Consider the following 6,162-nt stretch of genomic DNA (forward strand, 5'->3'; position numbering starts at 1 on the left):
GCTTTTCTGCTCTCCCTGCGTTTTTAATGTTGTCCACCCTCACGTGCTGGCAGTGAAAACGGATTGGGAACGTGTGTACTTGACACAAACTGGAATTTGTCTGAGAGGATTCCGGGAACCACCACACTACACTGCCTTACAACGTTCGGCTCCAGGGGATTTTCATTTTTCAGACAGCGTTTATTATCTGTGTTGCTCTGGATATCCTGGAACTCGCTCTGTAGACCAAGCTGGCCTCGAACTCGCAGACATACGCCTACCTCTGCCTCCCAAATTCTGGCATTAAAGGCCTTGCGTTACCATCGCCTGCCTGCCTGCCCGCATTTTCTTAGTGAATGAGGAGGGCGGGCCCAGCTTGTTGTTGGTGCCAACCTTGGGCTAGTGGTCCCGAGTTCTCTAAGAAAAAGTCTCTGAGCAATGATGACCAAGGCGACAAGGTAAGCACACCCCTCTGTGGCCTCTGCATCAGCTCCTGCCTCCAGGCTCCTGCCTGCCCCGTTTGAGTTCCTGCCCTGACTTCCTTCAATGCCGGACTACGATGCCGAAGTGTAAAACCACGTAAACCTTTATCCTCCTGTTTGCTTTTAAAGGTCACGCTGTTTAATCACAGCAACCCTTCCTTAACTAGGAAGCTATGGAAACCATCGTTGCCAGTATAGAAAGGGAAACAAACATCGGTACATCTGTGTACCACGTTCGTGCAGTGCCCACAGGGGCCGGGAAGAGGGTAGGGGTTGGATCCCCAGGAAATGGAGACATAGACGAGTATCGGCCCCCATGTGGCTGGTGTTGGAACCAGACCCGGGTCCTCTGTAAAGAGCATCCGGGTGCTCTCAACAGGTGACTCATTTCTCCAGTACCCCTCCTCTCTACTTTCATACCTTACTTGTTTGGTTTGGGGTTTTGCTTTTAAACTGTGTATTTGTTGGCTGGTCGGGACCTAGATATGTAGACCAGGTGTCTTAGTCAGGGTTTCTGTTGCTGGGACAAAACACCGTGATCCAAGCAACTTGGGGAGGAAGGGGTTTGTTTATTTGGCTTATGCTTCCACATCGAAGGGACTTAGGGCAGGAACGGAGCATGGCAGGACGCTGGCTGGAGGCTGGAGGCAGGAGCTGATGCAGAGGCAAGGGCGGAGTACTGGCTTGTTTCCCATGGCTCGGTCAGCCTGTTTGCTTACAGACCCTGAGACCAACAGCCCAGGGATCACTAATTAATAAAATGCCTTAGTGCCGGGTGGTATTGCACGACTTTAATCCCAGCACTGAAGAGGCAGAGACAGGTGGATCTCTGAGTTCCAGGCCGGCCTGTGAAAGGAGCAAGCAGACGCCATAACAGGCTGTCAGTGTTCTTGCGGAGATCAGGTCTCAGTTTCAGTTTCCCGAGACTCCAGCAAGCAGTTTCTGGGAGGGCTATGACATAGTCCTTGCAGTAGCTCCCTTTCTGCACGTACTCTGACTGCTCAAGGTCCAGCCAGTTGTTGACTGTCTGGGACCCCTCACCAACTTAAGAGCTATACGTGCATGGGTCGATGTGAACGTGGGAGGCCAGCCAGGCACAAGGACAAAACCTGGGACTTGTCCAGGCCTGCCTGCTCCCCAAATGATAACTGCACCCCCCAACCAGTAAATTCAAAGGTTACATACATCATATGATGCAAAGGCTTGTTCCACCCTGTTTGCGGTTTTTCCCTTTAAAAACCCCTCACCCTGAGAGCTCAGGGCCGTCCTCCTTCAACTGGCCAGCCAGTGTGTTGGATGTGGACCAAGCCAGGGCTTGCTTGCTATCAATAAACCCCTGTGTTTTGCATCGGATATTGGCTCTATGGTGGTCTTGCTTGGGGGTCTCAAGACATAGGCACAACACCTGGACTACAAATCGAGTTCCAGAACAGCCAGGGCTGTTACACAGAGAAACCCTATCTCAAAAAAAAAAAAAAAAAAAAAAAAACAGAGAGAGAGAGAGAGAGAGAGAGAGAGAGAGAGAGAGGAGAGAGAAAGGGGGGGACAGAGACAGAGAGACAGAGACAGAGGGACAGAGACAGACAGCGACAGAGACAGACAGACAGACAGAGGGCCCTACAGCTAGATATATTTACAGACATAAATCTAGCCAGTACACCAGGCCAGTCTTGAACTCAGAGTGATCCTGCACCACCTGAGTGCTACTTGGATTAAACTGGCTAGCTCTCTATCAACTTGTCACAAGTTAGTGTCATCTGAGGGGAGGGAATCTCAGTTGAGAAACTGCCTCTACAAGATCGGCAATAAGCAGGAAAGCCCGAAGGGCATTTCCTTAGTCACTGGTGAATGTGGGAATGCCCAGCCTCTTGTGGGCAGTGCCACTTCTGGGCTGGTGGTCCCGTGTGCTATAAGAAAGCAGGCTGAGCAGGCAGGCTGTAAGGAGCAAGCAAGCCAGTAAGTAGCATCCTTCCTGGCCTCCATGATGATGGATTTGTGATGTGGAACTGTAGGCTGCAATAAAGTTTTTTGTTTGTTTTGTTTTGCTGGTTTTTTTTTGTTTGTTTTTGTTTTTTGTTGTTGTTGTTGTTTTGGTTTTTTTGGGTTTTTTTTTTTTTTTTTTTTTTTGAGACAAGGTTTCTCTGTGTAGCCCTGGCTGTCCTGGAACTCACTCTGTAGACCAGGCTGGCCTCAAAGTCAGAGATCTGCCTGCTTCTGCCTCCTGAGTGCTGGGATCTTTTAAAGGAGTGTGCCACAGGCATCAATCATATAATGTTTCCCAGTGAATCTCATTAAGGTTGTCTGTAGGTTGTGTGGTTTACCACTGAAAAACAATGTCTTCCCTCACATAGTACTGTTGTGCTAAATGGTCATGCTGTCAAACTGCCTTCTAAATATTTATATTTATACCCAGAAACGTTTCTCTGCAGCACGTTGGTGTAATGGTGACTGCAGAGATCCACAACCGGTCAAAATGCTGAGAATAAGTAACTGTGAGTGCTCAACTGCCGATGAATGGTCTACACCAACCTCCCTCACCCAAGGTTCAGGGAACTCAGAAGAGGGCCAGAAGAATGTAAGGACTGACATTGTGAGAGGAAAGCTGTCCGGTGGACATGATGCAGCTGTTGCACACATCACCTACCTCACAGCAGCTGTGTTTACATGCACAAGATGCTCAGTGGTTAAGAGCACTTGCTGCTATTCCAGAGGACCTGGGTTCAATTCTCAGCACCCACATAGCTGCTCAATAACGCTCTGTAACTCGAGTTTCAGAGGATCCGATGCCTTCTGTGGGCACCCAACAGGAATACATGCAGACAAAACACACACACACTACATTCATTTGATACATTTTAAAGTTACAACAACTCTCGAGGCCTGGGGAGATAACAACGCTCAGAAAAATTCTAGGCAGCGAGCAGGTGAGGGGCGTTCCTGTTGGACTTAGTGAATAAAGAACCTTTGTGAACTGGGGTTGGTGGGGTAGTGAATAAAGAACCTTTGTGAACTGGGGTTGGTGGGGTCCATGTACCAGAGAACGGCTGGCAGGATTTTCTCTTTCCACCATGTAAATAAACTTCAAGTACTGAACTCAGCTTTAAGGGGCTTTAGGAAGGCAGAGGCTCAAGCGCGTTTTGTGCAGCTTGATTTACACAAGAGAGTTGCTGGCCTGGAGGAGCTGGCTCTGCTGTAAGTCCAGAGCATGAGAAGTAGTACACACAGTAGAACACTCTTAAAGAAACGTATGAGTACCGACGTCACTGGTCACCAGAATCACTCGCACAAAGCACTCAGTCTCAGGAACTCAAGAACGTGAGAAAAACCTATTTTTGAGAACACGATGACCAGGGGAGAGCGCGAACGCAGTCCCCCACTACCACAAATTATGCAGTCGAGTTTCCCGCATTTGGGGAAATCGCAGGGGTCAGCACATCCGCAGTGCAATGGATAAGCCTCGCCCTGGGAAAACCACCTTCGTGATCATGGTATCTCCCCTGCCAGGTAAGTATGAGTTGTGAGCCCAGCCCGCACGCTCGCCTTACACACGCGCGCCCATTGAACGCACGGTCACCGCGCCGGACACACAGAATCGACGCCCACGCCCTCCACACCCGTCGCTGTCTTCTCGGCCCCACGGACATCACACTCACCCACACGGGATCGTCACCGCGCGGGACGCCGCCTTCCGAGCCCCCGGGACCGGCAGACACTGCGCGCCGCCTCATCTGCATAGCCCCACCCCACCCTGACGTCAAAGGCCCTGCTCCGAGTCTCCGCCCAGTGTGCGCCCGACGCTGGGACGCACCCGGTGGGCCCTGGCGCCGAGCCTGAAGGGGGACGCCGCGGACGGCCAGACCTCCGCACCGACTACTGACCACCCTTTAGACACCATCCGCGGGGACCGTGTCGGCATCGCGTTTGCGTCTGCGGCCAACTTCCAGAAACGTGACAAGCCGGGGTGTCGATGAAGTGTGGACGCGAGCCTGGAGTTCCACCGCTAGCACCCAGGGTTCAAAGCCATCCCCGGCTAGGTAGAGACAGGCTGTGAGGCCAGCCTGGGCTACGGGGGGGTCACGTCTCAAAAGGAAAAATAATAATTCACTCGCCGGGGCAGATGGCTTAGTCGGGTGACTGCTCGCTCTGCAAGCCTGAAGACCTCTGCTCTAGCCCCAGAATCCACAGGAGACTGCTTCCAGAAAGTTTATCTCTGATCTCCGCGCTCATACGCGCGCGGTAGAAACAAAACAGACGGGGAAAAAAGAGCCCACAAACGATAAGTTGTTTTGTTTTGTTTTAATTCAGTTGCTGCTGGGTGTGGGGGTTGCACGCTTTTAACCTCCGCATTCCAGAGGCAGAGACAGGGGCCAGGAGGCGAAGCAGAGGGAGGCAGAGGGGTCCTACTTGTCCATGTCTCGAGGAGGTCTAGGCCAGCCAGGACCACACAATCAGATCCTGTCTACTAAGGAAAAAGAAAAGAGATTCCGTTACTGGTCTCCTTCCTATCAACCACCTGTCCTGAGTTCGAGACTGAGGGCTTACAGACCCCAAACAACCTCAGGGGAGCTGCGAACCTCCCAGCTCAGCATAAGGACGAGAACACCTTCCTGCGGGGCGGTGGTGGGGCACGCCTTCAGTCCCAGCACTCGGGAGGCAGAGGCAGGCGGATCTCTGTGAGTTCAAGGCCAGCCTGGGTTACAGAGTGAGTTCCAGGACAGCCAGGGCCGTTACACGGAGAAACCTTGTCTCGAAAAAACAAAACAGAACAGAACAGAACGCCTTCCTGTCAGGAGACCCAACGTTCGGCCACTTAAAGGAGAATAAAGTAGAAAAGACCCGTAATTAGATACTGATTGATTCAGTGACTTACTTAAAGTACTGCTTGGACGGCCTATTTGCCAAGCATGACTTCACTTGCTACCTGAAACGGAGTGAGCTGGAGAAGTAGTTGAAACTGTTGAGAAAAGCTGTTAAGGTCGTTGCCCTTAACAACCTGCTGACTGCGGGTATGCTTTTGGTAACTCTTGCTTCCTCGCCTGCCCCACCTCTTGTCGGTAGAGTGTAAAATGAGAGAGACTGCAAACTGGACCCGGCATTGAAGCCTTTCAGGAGCTGTCCTGGGTCCTGGTGACCTCTCCTCTCTCCCCTCTCCTCTGTCCCACTCTCACTGGTATGTGTTGGGTGCTTATTCTAGAAAGATCCCCGCAGCACACCGATGAAGCTTTCCTTCCCCAAAGTCTCTGCTTCTCCTCCACACCCAGTGCACCCTGATGCACAGTCTCCACTCCCAAGGAGAGACCGGTGTCCTTCAGTTGTTCTGGTCAAAGGACAATTCTGGCGGGGTAGAAGTGGGTGCGGGTGGGGTGTGGCGGGGAGGGGGAGAGGGTGAGTTGTGGCCCACGGCTTTAATTCCAGCACCCAAGAGGCAGAGTCAGGATGATCTCTGTAAATTCAAGGGCAGCCTGGTCTACACAGTGAGTTCCAGGACAGCCAGGACTACAAAGATGGACCCTACCTTGAAAGAAAGAAAGAAAGAAAGAAAGAAAGAAAGAAAGAAAGAAAGAAAGAAAGAAAGAGTGAGGAAGGAAGGAAGGAAAGAAGGAAGAAAGAGGGAGAAGAGGGAAAGAAAGGAGAAAGAAAAGGAAAGAGAGGGGGCAGGGCAGAAAGGAAGGAAGGAAGGATTGTCCTACCAGAATATCCC

The 6,162-nt window shown here is 51.5% G+C and overlaps 1 non-coding gene across 1 annotated transcript; it reads right to left on the reverse strand.

Moving 5' to 3' along the window:
• Positions 1-3,809: 3,809 nt before the first annotated feature.
• On the reverse strand, positions 3,810-3,973 carry LOC131924791 (U1 spliceosomal RNA). Its single transcript, XR_009383053.1, has one exon. It is a non-coding gene; the product is annotated as a U1 spliceosomal RNA (small nuclear RNA).
• Between the last annotated feature and the right edge of the window lie 2,189 nt (positions 3,974-6,162).

This window comes from Peromyscus eremicus, chromosome 14 (assembly GCF_949786415.1).
Source record: "Peromyscus eremicus chromosome 14, PerEre_H2_v1, whole genome shotgun sequence".
NCBI classification, from domain to species: Eukaryota; Metazoa; Chordata; class Mammalia; order Rodentia; family Cricetidae; genus Peromyscus; species Peromyscus eremicus.